Source organism: Tamandua tetradactyla, chromosome 11, assembly GCF_023851605.1.
Source record: "Tamandua tetradactyla isolate mTamTet1 chromosome 11, mTamTet1.pri, whole genome shotgun sequence".
Taxonomy (NCBI): Eukaryota; Metazoa; Chordata; class Mammalia; order Pilosa; family Myrmecophagidae; genus Tamandua; species Tamandua tetradactyla.
In genome coordinates, this window is record NC_135337.1 from 91,792,813 (window position 1) to 91,811,954 (window position 19,142).

At 44.6% G+C, this 19,142-nt stretch overlaps 1 protein-coding gene across 1 annotated transcript in view; it reads left to right on the forward strand.

Moving 5' to 3' along the window:
* The first annotated feature begins 2,755 nt into the window (after window positions 1-2,755).
* The window catches only part of OLFM2 (olfactomedin 2), a 105,182-nt gene continuing 88,795 nt past the window's right edge, over window positions 2,756-19,142 (forward strand). Inside the window, exon 1 of the mRNA XM_077119610.1 lies at window positions 2,756-2,780. The gene's annotated coding sequence lies outside the window, so the exon portion shown is untranslated. The remainder of the gene's footprint in view (window positions 2,781-19,142) is intronic.

Sequence of the window (19,142 nt, forward strand, 5' to 3'; positions counted from 1 at the left end):
ATTCAAGCTGGGTTTTTGCCACTGGCTATCAAAGGTGCCCTGAAAAATATATAAAGAGATCAGCTAGAGCAAAGGCCAAATTATAGTCATGTATAGTGTAAATTCATTCATTCATTAAAATTTTTCTTGATCATCTTCTCCCTGTCAGGCTCCATGGTGGGTATGTGGAGACAGAGATGCCAAGGCAGGGCCTGGACTGTGTCCTCCTCTGGCTGGAAACATGAGGGGGTCACCGGAGAGAAGAGGTAATGATTATCCAGGCATCCATTAGGAAAACCCAGTGGCAGAGTGTGTAAGAGTAGGCAAGGATTAAAGCCCCCCTGCCCTGCCTTCTGTGCAGTGTGGTGAGTGGCTTTTGCCCAGTCCAAGACCCCGAGGCACCTGGTCCATTGGTTTTGCTACAGAAGGCCTTTGAGAAGCTGATCTCTTTTCGTTGATGGTCCAAAATACTGACCACTGTACTGACCACAGAGAAAGGTGGACACCATGCTCATCACAGCCTTGACCATGGGGCTGACCTTGAAGCTGACAACAGTGTGACCAGGGCACTGAGTATGATGACCCTGATCACAATTTTGACCACCACGTGTCCAGGTCACTGTCCAAAGTGAGCTCGAGACAATAACCACAGCACAACTAAGACACTGATTGTGACACTGAGTCCAACACAGCTGGGGAACTGACCGCAGTACGGACAGCACCTTGACCATACCACAACCAGGAATGATCAGTGGTGACCACCATGCTGACCCCAGCAGAACCACGGAGCTGACGGTAGCGCTGGTCACAGTTCAGTAGGACCCTGACCACAGCTGGTCAGGACGCTGACAATGCCAGTGACCACAGCAGTAGCTGTGACCCTGACAAGTGTTGGCCAGTCCACTGTCAGAAAAACAGAGCCCATGCCAGATAGTTCAATAGAGGGATTTTAATATGGGGAATCAGTCTCAAAGGGATTAGGTGGGTTTCAAGAGCAAATGAGAGATGAGGAATCAATTCTAGAGTAGTCAGCTGCCATCTTCTCAAGGATTTAAAGCGCAGAAGGAGGAAGGAGGTCCTGGACCTGAACTATGGCCGTGACTGTCCCGTGGGGGCTGAGACCACATAGGAGACACAACAGCCACTGCCGCAGACACCCAAAATGGAGAGAGAGGGAGAAATACTCTGGCTTCTCCTTGCCTCCCGCCCTCCAATTTCCTCCCAAACTTCCTATTGGCTGGCCGTAGCCAGATGCAAGGGAGCCTGGGAAATGTAGTTTTCAGGGTCCATCTCCAATACTGTACTGAAGAGAACTGGAGAAGGGTGGGGAAGTCCCAACCACACAACACAGGCTGTAACCTGCAAGTGACGGTCTCAAAGGCCAGAGTCCAAGGAGGACACTATTCATGGTCCTGAAACAAACCTCTATCCAGGTGGTGTTCTGTAAGCAAAGGGCCCTCCTTCTACCTCTCCCACCCCATGCCGAATACAGCCCAGTTCAACCTACTCGGCACTCCTGGGTCAAGGGCTTGGGGGTTCCACCAACCAAAATCCTTCTGCACCATGCCTGCTGCAGGCGAGGCCTGAGGGGTCAGCAAAGGACTTTCTCCCATTTGGGGAGAGGCAGTAGAGGAAGGAGAGATGCCTTCCCTGCCCCTTCGGATGCTTGCTCCAATCCCAGGACCAGGCTCTCAAGCCCTGCTTCCTTGTAGTAATGCGCTAGGGCTCCAAAGCGGGACAAGCAGTCTTCTCACTCTATGCCTCGAGAAAACCATCAACGTCATGTGCTATGTGCCTGGCACACAGTAGGGTCAAAAAAGGGCTAGAAGGCCCTCCTCCCCCAATACACACCGACCATTTCAGATTTCTCCCCAATCTGATTTACCCGCTCCAAAGGAAGCAACTGAGGGATTCCGGGAAGGGAAAGTGACCTGGGAGACTGGTGGATGGTGAAAGGCAGAGAAGGGCAGGAGAGTGTCCCCAAGAAAGCAGGCAGCGCAAGGACACGCTTCATATGCAGATGAATTCAGTGGAGGCTTTAATATTTGATTGTATTTCCTGGGTCTGGTCTCTCCTCTTGGGCCATAGAAACTGGAGCGAAAGACTGTCCCAGGCGCGGTGGGGGAGGGGCTCTCCTGGGAATAGGCCCCTGGGTGGGGTGAGGGAAAAGGAGATGCCCGTTTTAGGGGACAGGCCCTCCCAGCTGGGGGTCCTCATGGGCCTCTCGTCTTTCTGTCTGTCTCCATGTCTGACCCACCCCTTTGTCCCCGGCAGTGACCCCCTCCCCCAACTTCCAATTCCACAGGCTCTGCCTCAGTTTCTCTGGTGATTCTTGAGTTAAGGAGGGGACTCCTCAATACCTCTTCTTTGCTACCAGACCTTCCTCTCTCGCCCCCATCCAAACGGGTCCTGCCCCCCCCATCTTTAACGTGGGAAACGTTCTGGGGGGTGGGGGTGGGGCTGCTGGGTCCTCTCCTCCCCAGTCCCAGCTGCCTCTTCCCCGCCCTGCAGACCCCACTCGGTCGGCGCCCAAAGACGAGCTGGGGGCGGGGCGTGGGGGGCGGAGCCCGCAACAAAGACTGGGAGCGAGCGCGGGGGGCGGGGCGGGGCGGAATCCCGGCCGCCAGCGAGGCGGGGGAGGCGGCGGCGGCGGCGGCGGCGGAGGGTGGGCTGGGGCTGGGGCTGGGGCCGGGGGAGGGGCCGGGGCGCCGGGCTGGGGGCGCGTGATGTGGCCACTCGCTGTCCCGCCGCCGCCGCCGCCGCTGCTGCTGCTGCTGCTGTGCTCAGGCCTCGCCGGACAGGTAGGGGCCCGGAGGGCAGGTGCGGGCGCGGGGGCTCTCGCAGGGGACAGTGGCTCCGGGGTTCCCCTCCGGGGATGCGGGGACGGCGAGGGGTGGGGTGTGGGGGGATCGCAGCGGGGAGGGGCTGAAGCGACCACCTCGGCTCGGAGGAGAAGAAAGGGAGACTTCGAACTCGACTTCAGGCTGGGATGGTTTGGGGGACAGCCTGACCTCTTCTTTTTCTGGGGTCTCAACCCACACGCCCCCATCTCGCTGGAGCTGAGTGGGGTTTGGGGGAAAACTTCAGGGGGCTTTGGGGTGTCGCTAATCCTGCATTGCCCCCATCATGGCGGCAGGCGCCCAGCTTCTGAGCCCCCCTCCACGCCCCGCCACCCCGCCTGCACCCCTGCTGTGGGGAAGGGGGCGGGACTCACGTGCATGTGACTGGGGGGCCGCCGCATGTGAGGTGGGGGGACGTTCTTGTCTCTGGGGCTACTCCGGGTGTGCCTGAGGGAAGCTGCTGTGCATGGCGGGGAAGGGTTGATCTGACTGTGCCTGAGTTGGGCTGTGATCGGGAGAGTGGGGTGACAGTGGGTGCTGTGATGGAGGGCTGGTGTGACAGTGCGAGACGTGTGGGCCTGAGGGAGCTGTGTGCCCATGTGACCAGCAATATGACAGCGTGCGAGGACCAGGGACATGGGGCTGGCGTATTTGTGTCTCTCTGTCTGGGTGTTGTAAAAATGTGTGTGACCAGGTGTGAGATCGTGTGAATTTTGGGGTGACCAGGTGCCATACAGTGCCTTTGAGTAGATCCCTTGGAGAGGGGGTGTGAAGGGCGCTTGTGGTGTGTGTGTGCCCATGTGCTTGTGTGTGTAGGGGAGGGGCCACTAAGGTTGGCTCCTGGCTATTCATGCTTCCCCAGAAGCAGGTCTCCCTGCCTGTGGGACCCCCATTTCCTGGGTAGGCTTGCAAAATGTGGGATTCCACGTTTTCTTCAGCTACAGGGAACCCTTCTCTTTCTTCCTTCATCTTGGGGGTGGGGGCACCTCAAGTTCTCATTATCTCCAAGAGGTCGGAGAGAAGGTAGAATCAGAAATAAAATAATGATCATTCGGCCAACATCTACTGGATGGCTTAGGATGTGCCGGGCGCATGAAATAAGGCATTTAATCCTCCCAACACCCTCATTTTACAGGTGGGGAAACTGAGGCACAGAAATTTAAGTCACTTGCTTGCTCAAACTCAGACAGCTGAGGAGTGGCAGAGTTAGGGTTTCCAGCTTCCCATCCTCACACCTGCCCTCTTGCTGAATAATCCACTTCTGCGTCCACGAGTGTGGACAGTGCCACATAGACGTCTCCAGGAGGGTTTTTTTAGGTAGAAGCTCAGAGGAAAAACAGACCTGGCACCTTCCCATTCCTGGCCAAGGGAAGAAGAGAATTGGATTCTCCTACCCACCCTGAGGGGGAAAGTGGGGAGCATGGTGTTTAGATTTCAGATGGAGTGGCCTCCAGGCCAGGAGAGATTGAGAGTCTCCAACCTCCCTCCTCCAATTCTCCATCCCAGGACTCAGCACTGGATGTGTGCTTGTCAGGTCAGCATACTGTAGGCGCTCAAATGGCATGTGCACCAGAGAGAAACTGAGAGAGGAAGAAACAAAGGGCCAAAAGAAAGAAAAACACCCTTGAGAGATGGCCGGGAAAAAATGGACCCGGGAAGGAAGTTGATTTGGTTTCCAAGGTGGATCCTTGAAACAGTCATCTGGAAGGGTCTCCCTCAACCCCTGCTAACCCCCAGGGAACCCCTAGAGGACCCCAGATTTCCTCTCCTCTCATGGGATTGGCTGGGGGTGCTGGAGAGTTTGCTGTCAGAGGCTCTGAGATGAATATCCTGCTCATTCTTGGGGGCTGGGAGGGAGTTGCTTGGGGGCGGAGCAAAGTCGTGGCCTGGGGGAGAGGAGCTAAAGCATACCTTGGTGGGAGTGGGGCTAAACGTGTCTTGGTGGGGGCAGTGCAAAGTGGGGTATTTAGTTGGGGCAGGGTTGGTGGGGTCTTGACCAGGGCTGGGGGACTCCAGGCGACCATTATGGGCCCTTTAGGATCATAAACGTCTCAGCTCCCTCGCTTGCCCACCCAGCATGGAGGGCCCCCAGGGAGGGATCTGGAGTGAGCACACTCTGCCCTCCTTTCGCTCCCCTCCATGGCTTCCGAGAACTCCCACTCCGGTCCTTAATGAGCCCTGGGCTCCACTGGGGACTCACCCTAGAGGTTGTTCATCCATCCATTCAAGCTGACAGATATTTTCAAGCTCTGAGGATACGACTGTGAACCAAGAAGTCAAAACCCTGACTTTCTGGAGCTGAGCCCCTGGCAGAGGAGACAGACACTAACCAAATAAATACATGATGTAATGCTTGAAGTATAATAACTAGGGGAAAGGGACTAAAGAGTGATGGGAGGTGGGGGTTATTTTAGCTGGCCTGCCTCTAAGGAAATGGTATCTGAAGGGGTGAGGGAAGAGTCTTGTGGGTCTGTGGGGACAGATATTCCAGCCAGGGGAAACAGCAAGTGCAAAGGCCCTGAGGTGGGAACGAATGTGGTGTGTTTGAGGAATAAGGAGGAGAAGCCTTTGTGGCTGGAGAGCAGGGGGTAAGGGGGAGGGGGAGAAGACAAGGGCAGGGAAGCCAGGAAGGGCTGGACCACTTGGGAATATAGGCAAGAATTTAGATTTGACTCTGAGAGCCAAGGGAGTGGACAGTCAGAGGGGTCATCCATCCACCCACCCATCCATCCACCCATCCACCCATCCATCCACCCACCCACCCATCCATCCACCCACCCACCCATCCATCCATCCACCCATCTATTCATCTATCCACCCACCCATCCATCCATCATACATCCATCCACCCATCCACCCACCCATCCCTCCACCCATCCCTCCACCCACCCACCCATCCATCCATCCCTCCATCCCCCATCCACCCATCCATCCCTCCATCCATCCCTCCATCCCTCCATCCATCCCTCCATCCACCCATCCATTCACCCATCCATCCATCCCCCATCCACCCATCCATCCATCCATCCATCCATCCATCCATCAGGTTCTGTCCCAAATGTTCTGGGCTCTGGTCTGAGAGTGACTTGGAGTTAGCAGGGGATTTGACAGCTCAAAATCCCACCATCTTCCCTGAGAGGATCCTCCTGACCAGAGGGAAGTCCCTCTGAAGATCTAACTACATCCTGGCATTGTCTGGGTTTGGGGCTACCTCTTTCCTTGGGTCCCCATAGTCATGTAGGGGGAGGAGCAGTTCTTTTGGGATCCCATGCCCCAGGACCTTTGTACTTGTTGTTCCCTCTGCCTTGGACACTGTTCCCCCCAGGTGGCTATGTGGTTTACCCCCTCCAGAGACCCTCCAGGTCTCTGTTCAGACATCACCTCCTCAGAAAAGCCTTACCTGATGGACCACCTAAAATCATCTCCCTTTTGCCACTTTCCGTGCTCTTTCTTACTCTGTTATTTTTAATTCATAGCACTTGTCATTATTCATTCATTGTCTGTATTGCCCGAAGAGGGCCAGAGGTCTTTGTTGTGTTTGTGATGCTCAGAAGAGAGCCTGGCACACAGTAGGTGCTGAACAGAGACTTCCGGAATAGATAAACAGATGGTCGCACAATCACACAGAGCCCCTTTCTTTCTCAAACAGCCAGGCCCTTGTGCCTGGGAAAACCCTCCCCTTACACAAGGCTCACCCCTTACTCACTTCAAGTCAACCACCTCTCCTGGATCGGGGACAGTAGAAAAAACCCAATCTTCCTTGCTTGTGCCTGAAATTCTACCATTATAGCGTACCACTCTCTGGGGGTTAAGACGCCGCTCTCCCCGGGTTCCTCTAGATGATGTAATTGTCCCAGGTGGAGGGAAGTAAAAGGAAAACTGGACGGCTCTGAGGGATTCTGTGAATTGGATGAATTGGACATTTTCTTCTGGAGAAGAGCAGGGTTGGAACTGCTCCTGAGACCGGGGAGTTGGGGTGCCACCTGGCGGTGGCACGAGGTCTGTGCTGGGCTGCGTGTGCCCTAACCTGGCAGATATCTCGTGAGCCCACGGCTGGTTATGGGCGATGAGTTTGCGACCCCAGCCTGCAATGTACGTACCTGGGGGGTGGTAGCCTGATATTTTCATTTACTCGAGTCTTCCTGGATTTGTTAAGAAAGCATTTATTGGGATCTTGTGCTCCAAGCCTTACTGCAGACATCAAGAGTTGAGTAAGAGTTTGAATTCTCAAGAGGCAGGATGGAAGGCTTGGCTTCTCTGGAGAAGCAGAGCTTTCTGTGTTGGGGAGAAGAGGGATGTGGTCGGAGCAGGAGAATTTGTCCCCACCCTTAGGGAACGCTTGTCTGAGAAACCAGATGGATCTTCACCTCTGAGGGAGAGAACCACCCAGAACTTAGCTACAAAGGAAGGAGAAACCAGAAAAAAAAAAAAAAAAAAAGTAGAGCGTGGTGGAAATAGATGCCACAAAGCCTGTGGGCCAAAGTTTGGGGACCTAGTAGTCTCTTGGTGCCTGTTTTACTCTGATTCTGCACAGTTCTAGGAGCTTCTGGGAGCTGGCTTCTGAATCTTGCTTAGATGGGAAGATAGGGTGTCACGATGAGAGAAGAAAGAAACCAGAAGGCAGAGCCAGTTGAGGCCATGGAAGGAAGCATCAAATAGCTCTTCACCTTTTGGGCCCTGAAGGAGTACACAGTCATTCCCCAGGTTAAGCATGGAGGTTGCCCATGATGAACCAGATTCATTGGATTCCTGATTTCTCTAGTTATTTCCATGTGAAAGATGCTGGGTGAGGCACTGGGGTTGGGCTGGGTGTGATGTAGCCTTAAGGCAGGGCGTTTTTTTTTTGTTTTTTTTTTTAATTTTAAACGTACAAAGAAAAGAAAGAAAAAGCAAGGATTTTCAACAAGTAGATACAAAACTGATTTCAAAGTTTGTTATGGGTTACCATCCCACTATTTCAGATGTTTTCTTCTAGCTGCTTCCAAACACTGGAGGTTAGAAGAAATATATATTTTTCTTTTTTTGTTAGAAATAACATACTTACAAAAAACAGTAAATTTCAAAGCACCATGCAACAATTAGTTGTAGAACAGATTTCAGAGTTTGGTATAGGTTACAATTCCACCATTTTAGGTGTTTTCTTCTGGTTGCTCTAAGATACAGGAGGCTAAAAGAAATATCAATATAATGATTCAGCAATCATACTCATTTGTACACCTGACCTTTTCTGTATAACTCCACTATCACCCTTGATCTTTCTATCCCACTTGTTAGGGGTATTTGGGCAATGCCCATTCTAACTCTTTCATGTTGGAAGGGGCTGTCGATAATATGGGGTAGGGAGATGGAACTAGCTGATGTTCTGGAGAGGCTGGCATCTCTGGGTTTCAGGACTTATCTGGTCCAGGGACCCATTTGGAGGTTGTAGGTTTCTGGAAAGTTACTCTAGTGCATGGAACCCTTGTGGAATCTTACATATTGCCCTAGGTATTCTATAGGATTGGCTGGAATGGTCCTGATTGGGGTTTGGCAGGTTATGATAGGTAGCAAGGTCTACCTGAAGCTTGCATAAGAGTAACATCCAGAGTAGCCTCTCAACTCTATTTGAATCTCAGCCACTGATAGTTTATTAGTTACACTTCTTTTCCCCCTTTTGATCAGGATGGCATTGTTAATCCCATGTTGCCAGGTCCATTCCTGGGTGTCATCTTGCAGTTGTTAGGGGGACAGATCAGCAAGTACAAGGGCCAAGGTGCAAAATATCAAAAGCCAAATGGGCTTCCCAGAGGAGGTGGCACTGGAGTTAGGCCTTGAATGATGAGTGAGTGAGGATTGTAGAGTGAACATTCAGGGAGAAGTAGGTTGATGGCTAAAAAGCTAACAAGACCTGCGAGCCCACAGTGTGTTCTGAAAATGGGAACTATGGTGGAGTTTAGTGGGGAGGTGAGATGGGTGATGAGCTTGGAGAGGTTGGGTGTGACCTGACGGAAAAGGCCTTGGATGTTAGAATCGATTGAGCTGGCAGTAGGGAGCCATAGAAGGTTGTGTGTGTGTGTGTGTGCGCATGTGTTTTATTTTTAATTTTTGTGTGTGTGTGCTTTAAGTATAAGGTTTTTAAGCTGGGAAAGAGATGTGGTTAGATTTGTGTGTGGGACAGACCCCTTCGGCTATAATGTGAGGGGTAGAGATGCGAAGAGAGACTTATTTCAGGTGCTGGGGGCAAGGTGGTTTTAGCCAGAGGCACAGAAGTTCTCACATTTGGGGAGGTGATGTACCTTTCATTGTCTGGGATCCAAGCCCCTCAACAGGGCTGCTGACTTCTTCCCACCCTCCTCTTGGAATTCCAAACCAAGTGGGCCAAAGGAAATGAAAGGACAACCATAAAAGTCTTTCAAGGGGAAAGAGGAGCAGGGCACGTTTCGACACCATTTTAAAAAACTTGCTGTAACCAAGAAAGAAGCTAAAACCTAGGCATGGTTTTTTATTTATCTATTTATTTTTTAAACGTAACAACATACAAACACGAACATTCTTACCATATGATCATTCCATTCTTGATATATAATCAAAACTTACAATATCATCACATAGTTGCATATTCATCAACAGGATCATTTCTTAGAATATTTGTGTCAATTCAGAAATAGAAATAAAAAGACAACAGAAAAAATTCATTCGTACCATACCCCTTACCCCTCCCTTTCATTGATCACTAGCATTTCAATCTACTAAATTTATTTTAACATTTGTTCCCCCTATTGTTTATTTATTTATTTATTTATTTATTTATTTATTTATTTATTTTAACCTGTATGGTCAGTTTATCAAACAGCATAATTACATGGGAACTTGAATAGGAAACAAGATCTTTTCTTTTGTATAGGGTAATGTAATGCCCGAATACATCTCAGAGTAATTTGAGCAGAAGATTAAAAAGTATTTACAAAGTCCCCTTGAGCAACTACGGGAAAATGTGAAAATATTAAACTTCCCCACCCTCAATCTTAGCACGTGCTCTTATGAAACTTTGTGCTGCAAAGGAGAAGCTAAGCCTACTTATAATTATGCCTAAGTGTCACCCCCCAGAGAACCTCTTTTGTTGCTCAGATGTGGCCTCTCTCTCTCTAAGCCAACCCTACAAATATACTCATTACCCTACCCCTTACATGGAACATGACTCCCCTGAGTGTAAATTTCCCTGGCAATTTGGGCCATCACTCCCAGGGATGAGCCTGGCCCTGGCATCATGGGATTGAGGAAGCCTTCTTGACCAAAAGGTGGAAAAGAAATTAAAGTTTTAGTGGCTAAGAGATTTCAGATAGAGTTGAGAGGTCATTTGGAGGTTATTCTTATGCATTATATAGATATCCTTTTTTAGTTTTTAGTGGATTAGTATAGCTAGAAGAAAACACCTCAAGCTATTGAACTGTCATCCGGTAGTCTGGATTCTTGAAGATGATTGTATAACTATATAGGTTTTACAGGGTGACCCAATGTTATTGTAAAAACTGCATGACTATGGACAGATGAGTAAGAAAATAAAGACAAAAATAAATAAATAAATAATAGGGGGTGGATAAGAGGTATGGGATGTTTTGGGTGCCCTTTTTTATTTCTATTTTTATTTTTTTGGAGTAATGAGAATGTTCTAAAATTGTGGTGATGCTGAATATATGATGATGCTGTGAATCAGTGATTGTGTACTTTGGATGATTATATAGTATGTTACTATATCTCAGTAAAATTGCATTTAAAAAAAACAAAACATCTATTTCTTAAGCACTGAATGTCCCAAACCCACAATGGGTTCCTTTTGTAAAGGCTAAATTCTAATTGGAAATAACGTACATGAGCAACAAAAGGGGAGTAATTAAATGAATAAAAAACTATGTGATTCTTAAAGGCGATGATATGTAAGTCTAGTTAACAGAATGGAAATAGAAGTGTTCTGGTTGTCACATAAAGGAGGTTTGAAAACACTCTATACAATATTCTACTAAAACCATGCTTAGAAAAGTTTCTGGAAAGATATGTACCAAAATTTTGATAGTGGTCTTCTGTAGATGGTAAAATCAGAGTTCATCTTTCAAATTTTATTCCTCTATTCTTTCTAATTAAATTCCATTAAGTTTAACATATTGGTGTAATAAACAAACATGTCTAACCATCTGTAATAGTCAGGACTTTTGGAGATTAGCTGCAGACCTAAAATTAGTACCCAGCTACCTTGAGCTTTTCTTTGATATACGTCTTTATACCCAGAAAGCAGCACTTTCCCTCATATAGAAATGTCATTTGAGTTCTACCATTTCTGTGGGTTCCCTAAGAAATGTGTTTGGGGTAACAAAGCAACCTTTACCTCCCAAGAACACATGCCAGTAGACTTTCTCTTATGTAAATAAGACATCTCCTGAGACTCTCTGTGATAGAAAAGAATGTATGTGTTGGGGCTTTCCTTCTTTTTTTTAGAAATCATTCCATTCTACATATGCAATCAGTAATTCTTAACATCATCACATAGATGCATGATCATCATTTCTTAGTACATTGTATCGATTTAGGAAAAGAAATAGCAAAACAACAGAGAAAGATATAGAATGTTAATATAGAGAAAAAAATAAAAATAATAATAATAGTAAAAAAAAAAAGAAAAAGAAAGAAAAAAAAAGACAAACAAACAGACAGACAAAAAAAAAACCTATAGCTCAGATGCAGCTTCATTCAGTGTTTTAACATGATTACTTTACAATTAGGTATTATTGTGCTGTCCATTTTTGAGTTTTTGTATCTAGTCCTGTTGCACAGTCTGTATCCCTTCAGCTCCAATTACCCATTATCTTACCCTGTTTCTAACTCCTGCTGGACTCTGTTACCAATGACATATTCCAAGTTTATTCTCGAATGTCCGTTCACAACAGTGGGACCATACAGTATTTGTCCTTTAGTTTTTGGCTGGATTCACTCAGCATAATATTCTCTAGGTCCATCCATGTTATTACATGGTTCATAAGTTTATCTTGTCTTAAAGCTGCATAATATTCCATCGTATGTATATACCACAGTTTGTTTAGCCACTCTTCTGTTGATGGAGATTTTGGCTGTTTCCATCTCTTTGCAATTGTAAATAACGCTGCTATAAACATTGGTGTGCAGATGTCCGTTTGTGTCTTTGCCCTTAAGTCCTTTGAGTAGATTCCCAGCAATGGTATTGCTGGGTCGTATGGCAATTCTATATTCAGCTTTTTGAGGAACCGCCAAACTGCCTTCCACAGTGGTTGCACCCTTTGACATTCCCACCAACAGTGGATAAGTGTGCCTCTTTCTCCGCATCCTCTCCAGCACTTGTCATTTTCTGTTTTGTTGATAATGGCCATTCTGGTGGGTATGAGATGATATCTCACTGTGGTTTTGATTTGCATTTCTCTAATGGCCAGGGACATTGAGCATCTCTTCATGTGCCTTTTGGCCATTTGTATTTCCTCTTCTGATAGGTGTCTGTTCAAGTCTTTTTCCCATTTTGTAATTGGGTTGGCTGTCTTTTTGTTGTTGAGTTGGACAATCTCTTTATAAATTCTGGATACTAGACCTTTATATGATATGTCATTTCCAAATATTGTTTCCCATTGTGTAGGCTGTCTTTCTACTTTCTTTTTTTTTTCTTAATTAAAAAAAGAATTAACAAAACAATTAGAAATCATTCCAATCTACATGTACAATCAGTAATTCTTAATAACATCACATAGTTGCATATTCATCATTTCTTAGTACATTTGCATCGATTTAGAAAAAGAAATAAAAAGACAACAGAATAAGTTTTAAAACAATAATAGAAAGAAAAAAAAAAACCAAAAAACAAAAAACCTATACCTCACATGCAGCTTCATTCAGTGTTTTAACATAATTGCATTACAATTGGGTAGTATTGTGCTGTCCATTCCTGAGTTTTTATATCCAGTCCCGTTGTACAGTCTGTATCCCTTCAGCTCCAATTACCCATTCTCTCTCTTTTTTTTTAATTAATGGAAAAAAAGAAATTAACCCAACATTTAGAGATCATACCATTCTACATATGCAATCAGTAATTCTTAACATCATCACATAGATGCATGATCATTGTTTCTTAGTACATTTGCATCGGTTTAGAGGAACTAGCAACACAACAGAAAAAGATATAAAATGTTAATATAAAGAAAAGAAATAAAAGTAGTAATAATAGTAAAAAACAACAACAACAAACAAACCAACAAGCAAACAAAAACAAAAAAAAACCCTATAGCTCAGATGCAGCTTCATTCAGTGTTTTAACATGATTACTTTACAATTAGGTATTATTGTGCTGTCCATTTTTGAGTTTTTGTATCTAGTCCTGTTGCACAGTCTGTATCCCTTCAGCTTCAATTACCCATTGTCTTACCCTGTTTCTAACTCCTGCTGAACTCTGTTACCAATGACATATTTCAAGTTTATTCTCGAATGTCCGTTCACATCAGTGGGACCATACAGTATTTGTCCTTTAGTTTTTGGCTGGATTCACTCAGCATAATATTCTCTAGGTCCATCCATGTTATCACATGGTTCATAAGTTTATCTTGTCTTAAAGCTGCATAATATTCCATCGTATGTATATACCACAGTTTGTTTAGCCACTCTTCTGTTGATGGAGATTTTGGCTGTTTCCATCTCTTTGCAATTGTAAATAACGCTGCTATAAACATTGGTGTGCAAATGTCCGTTTGTGTCTTTGCCCTTAAGTCCTTTGAGTAGATACCTAGCAATGGTATTGCTGGGTCGTATGGCAATTCTATATTCAGCTTTTTGAGGAACCGCCAAACTGCCTTCCACAGTGGTTGCACCCTTTGACATTCCCACCAACAGTGGATAAGTGTGCCTCTTTCTCCGCATCCTCTCCAGCACTTGTCATTTTCTGTTTGTTGATAATGGCCATTCTGGTGGGTGTGAGATGATATCTCATTGTGGTTTTGATTTGCATTTCTCTAATGGCCAGGGACATTGAGCATCTCTTCATGTGCCTTTTGGCCATTTGTATTTCCTCTTCTGATAGGTGTCTGTTCAAGTCTTTTTCCCATTTTGTAATTGGGTTGGCTGTCTTTTTGTTGTTGAGATGAACAATCTCTTTATAAATTCTGGATACTAGACCTTTATCTGATATGTCATTTCCAAATATTGTCTCCCATTGTGTAGGCTGTCTTTCTACTTTCTTGATGAAGTTCTTTGATGCACAAAAGTGTTTAATTTTGAGGAGCTCCCATTTATTTATTTCCTTCTTCAGTGCTCTTTCTTTAGGTTTAAGGTCCGTAAAACCGCCTCCAATTGTAAGTTTCATAAGATATTTCCCTACATTTTCCTCTAACTGTTTTGTGGTCTTAGACCTAATGTTTAGATCTTTGATCCATTTTGAGTTAACTTTTGTATAGGGTGTGAGATATGGGTCCTCTTTCATTCTTTTGCATATGGATATCCAGTTCTCTAGGCACCATTTATTGAAGAGACTGTTCTGTCCCAGGTGAGTTGGCTTGACTGCCTTATCAAAGATCAAATGTCCATAGATGAGAGGGTCTATATCTGAGCACTCTATTCAATTCCATTGGTCGGTATGTCTATCTTTATGCCAATACCATGCTGTTTTGACCACTGTGGCTTCATAATATGCCTTAAAGTCAGGCAGCGCGAGACCTCCAGCTTTGTTTTTTTTCCTCAAGATGTTTTTAGCAATTCGGGGCACCCTGCCCTTCCAGATAAATTTGCTTATTGATTTTTCTATTTCTGAAAAACAAGTTGTTGGGATTTTGATTGGTATTGCATTGAATCTGTAAATCAATTTAGGTAGGATTGACATCTTAACTATATTTAGTCTTCCAATCCATGAACACGGTATGCCCTTCCATCTATTTAGGTCTTCTGTGATTTCTTTTAGCAGTTTTTTGTAGTTTTCTTTATATAGGTTTTTTGTCTCTTTAGTTAAATTTATTCCTAGGTATTTTATTCTTTTAGTTGCAATTGTAAATGGGATTCGTTTCTTGATTTCCCCCTCAGCTTGTTCATTACTAGTGTATAGAAATGCTACAGATTTTTGAATGTTGATCTTGTAACCTGCTACTTTGCTGTACTCATTTATTAGCTCTAGTAGTTTTGTTGGGGATTTTTCCAGGTTTTCGACATATAGTATCATATCGTCTGCAAACAGTGATAGTTTTACTTCTTCCTTTCCAATGTTGATGCCTTGTATTTCTTTTTCTTGTCTAATTGCTCTGGCTAGAACCTCCAACACAATGTTGAATAATAGTGGTGATAGTGGACATCCTTGTCTTGTTCCTGATCTTAGGGGGAAAGTTTTCAATTTTTCCCCATTGAGGATGATATTAGCTGTGGGTTTTTCATATATTCCCTCTATCATTTTAAGGAAGTTCCCTTGAATTCCTATCTTTTGAAGTGTTTTCAACAGGAAAGGATGTTGAATCTTGTCAAATGCCTTCTCTGCATCAATTGAGATGATCATGTGATTTTTCTGCTTTGATTTGTTGATATGGTGTATTACATTAATTGATTTTCTTATGTTGAACCATCCTTGCATACCTGGGATGAATCCTACTTGGTCATGATGTATAATTCTTTTAATGTGTTGTTGGATACGATTTGCTAGAATTTTATTGAGGATTTTTGCATCTATATTCATTAGAGAGATTGGTCTGTAGTTTTCTTTTTTTGTAATATCTTTGCCTGGTTTTGGTATGAGGGTGATGTTGGCTTCATAGAATGAATTAGGTAATTTTCCCTCCACTTCGATTTTTTTGAAGAGTTTGAGGAGAGTTGGTACTAATTCTTTCTGGAATGTTTGATAGAATTCACATGTGAAGCCATCTGGTCCTGGACTTTTCTTTTTAGGAAGCTTTTGAATGACTAATTCAATTTCTTTACTTGCGATTGGTTTGTTGAGGTCATCTATTTCTTCTTGAGTCAAAGTTGGTTGTTCATGTCTTTCCAGGAACCCGTCCATTTCATCTAAATTGTTGTATTTATTAGCGTAAAGTTGTTCATAGTATCCTGTTATTACCTCCCTTATTTCTGTGAGGTCAGTAGTTATGCCTCCTCTTCCATTTCTGATCTTATTTATTTGCATCCTCTCTCTTCTTCTTTTTGTCAATCTTGCTAAGGGCCCATCAATCTTATTGATTTTCTCATAGAACCAACTTCTGGTCTTATTGATTTTCTCTATTGTTTTCATGTTTTCAATTTCATTTATTTCTGCTCTAATCTTTGTTATTTCTTTCCTTTTGCTTCCTTTGGGATTAGTTTGCTGTTCTTTCTCCAGTTCTTCCAAGTGGACAGTTAATTCCTGTATTTTTGCCTTTTCTTCTTTTCTGATATAGGCATTTAGGGCAATAAATTTCCCTCTTAGCACTGCCTTTGCTGCGTTCCATAAGTTTTGATATGTTGTGTTTTCATTTTCATTCGCCTCGAGGTATTTACTAATTTCTCTTGCAATTTCTTCTTTGACCCACTCATTGTTTAATAGTGTGTTGTTGAACCTCCACGTATTTGTGAATTTTCTGGCACTCCACCTATTATTGATTTCCAACTTCATTCCTTTATGATCCGAGAAAGTGTTGTGTATGATTTCAATCTTTTTAAATTTGTTAAGACTTGCTTTGTGACCCAGCATATGGTCTATCTTTGAGAATGATCCATGAGCACTTGAGAAAAAGGTATATCCTGCTGTTTTGGAATGTAATGTCCTATAAATGTCTGTTAAGTCTAGCTCATTTGTAGTAATATTCAGATTCTCTATTTCTTTATTGATCCTCTGTCTAGATGTTCTGTCCATTGATGAGAGTGGTGAATTGAAGTCTCCAACTATTATGGTAGATGTGTCTATTTCCCTTTTCAGTGTTTGCAGTGTATTCCTCATGCATTTTGGGGCATCCAGTTCGGTGCATAAATATTTATGATTGTTATGTCTTCTTGTTTAATTGTTCCTTTTGTTAGTAGATAGTGTCCTTCTTTGTCTCTTTTAACTGTTTTATATTTGAAGTCTAATTTGTTGGATATTAGTATAGCTACTCCTGCTCTTTTCTGGTTGTTATTTGCATGAAATATCTTTTCCCAACCTTTCACTTTCAACCTATGTTTATCTTTGGGTCTAAGATGTGTTTCCTGTAGACAGCATATAGAAGGATCCTGTTTTTTAATCCATTCTGCCAGTCTGTGTCTTTTGATTGGGGAATTCAGTCCATTGACATTTAGTGTTATTACTGTTTGGATAATATTTTCCTCTACCATTTTGGCTTTTGTATTATGTACATCATATCTGATTTTCCTTCTTTCTACACTCTTCTCCATACCTCTCTCTTCTGTCTTTTCGAATCTGACTCTAGTGCTCCCTTTAGTATTTCTTGCAGAGCTGGTCTCTTGGTCACAAATTCTCTCAGTGACTTTTTGTCTGAGAATGTTTTAATTTCTCCCTCATTTTTGAAGGACAATTTTGCTGGATATAGAAGTCTTGGTTGGCAGTTTTTCTCTTTTAGTAATTTAAATATATCATCCCACTGTCTTCTAGCTTCCATGGTTTCTGCTGAGAAATCTACACATAGTCTTATTGGGTTTCCCTTGTATGTGATGGATTGTTTTCCTCTTGCTGCTTTCAAGATCCTCTCTTTCTCTTTGACCTCTGACATTCTAACTAGTAAGTGTCTTGGAGAACGCCTATTTGGGTCTAATCTCTTTGGGGTGCGCTGCACTTCTTGGATCTGTAATTTTAGGTCTTTCATAAGAGTTGGGAAATTTTCAGTGATAATTTCTTCCATTAGTTTTTCTCCTCCTTTTCCCTTCTCTTCTCCTTCTGGAACACGCACAACACGTACATTTGTGCACTTCATATTGTCATTCAGTTCCCTGATCCCCTGTTCAGATTTTTCCATTCTTTTCCTGATAGTTTCTGTTTCTTTTTGGAATTCAGATGTTCTATCCTCCAATTCACTAATTCTATCTTCTGTCTCTTTAAATCTATCATTGTAGGTATCCATTGTTTTTTTCCATCTTTTCTACTTTATCCTTCACTTCCATAAGTTCTGTGATTTGTTTTTTCAGTTTTTCTATTTCTTCTTTTTGTTCAGCCCATGTCTTCTTCATGTCCTCCCTCAATTTATAGATTTCGTTTTTGAAGAGGTTTTCCATTTCTGTTCGTATATTCAGCATTAGTTGTCTCAGCTCCTGTATCTCATTTGAACTATTGGTTTGTTCCTTTGACTGGGCCATATTTTCAATTTTCTGAGTGTGATCCATTATCTTCTGCTGGCGTCTGGGAATTTAGTCAGATTTCCCTGGGTGTTGGACCCAACAGGTTGAAAGATTTTTCTGTGAAATCTCTGGGTTCTGTTTTTCTTATCCTGCCCAGTAGGTGGCGCTCGTGGCACTCGTTTGTCTGTGGGTCCCACCAGTAAAAGGTGCTGTGGGTCCTTTAACTTTGGAAAACTCTCGCCTTGGGGGAGGTTCGCCAGCCGAAGCAGCTTGGAAGAGTGCCAGCCGGCCCAGGGATCCGAACGCGGGGAGGGTCGCCAGCCGCCGCAGCCCGGGAGAGCGCCCGTCCGAATCTCCTAGCCGGCCCGGGGCGCCAAGCGTGGTGGGAGGGCGCCAGCCACCGTGGCCCGGGAGAGTGCACCGTTCCCAGCCGGACCGGGAAGCCACATGTTTGGAAGGGACCCTGGTCACCGTTCTCCGCGGCCTGGGGATCTCCGATCCAATTCTCCCAGTTGGTCCGGGGGGCCGCACGTGGGGGGGCGCCAGCCACCGTGGCTTGAGGGGACCGCCTGTTCAATTCTCCCAGCTGGCCCAGGAAGGAGGAAGGGAGGGACTCCAGCCGCTTGCCGCCCTGGCCCGGGGAAGCCCACGCCCCTCGGCGATCTCACCGGAGCTGGTTCTCCCAGCCAGTCAGCCGTTCCATAATGGGGTATGCTGTCTTTTTGATCTCTGTCATGGCTCCGGGAGCTGTTCTGTATCGTTTCTACTCCCCTAGTAGCTGTTCTGAAGGAGGAACTAAGACCCGCGCGTCTTACTAAGCCGCCATCTTCTCCCTGTTTATTTATTTTTAATCCCTATGCTTTACACATCTGTCCATAAGGTAGATGAAAGGAGCATCAAACACAAGGTTTTCACAATCACACAGTCACATTGTGAAAGCTATATCATTACACAATCACCTTCAAGAAACATGGCTACTGAAACACAGCTCCACATTTTCAGGCAGTTCCCTCCAGCCTCTCCATTATACCTTAACTAAAAAGGTGATATCTATTTAATGCGTTTAAG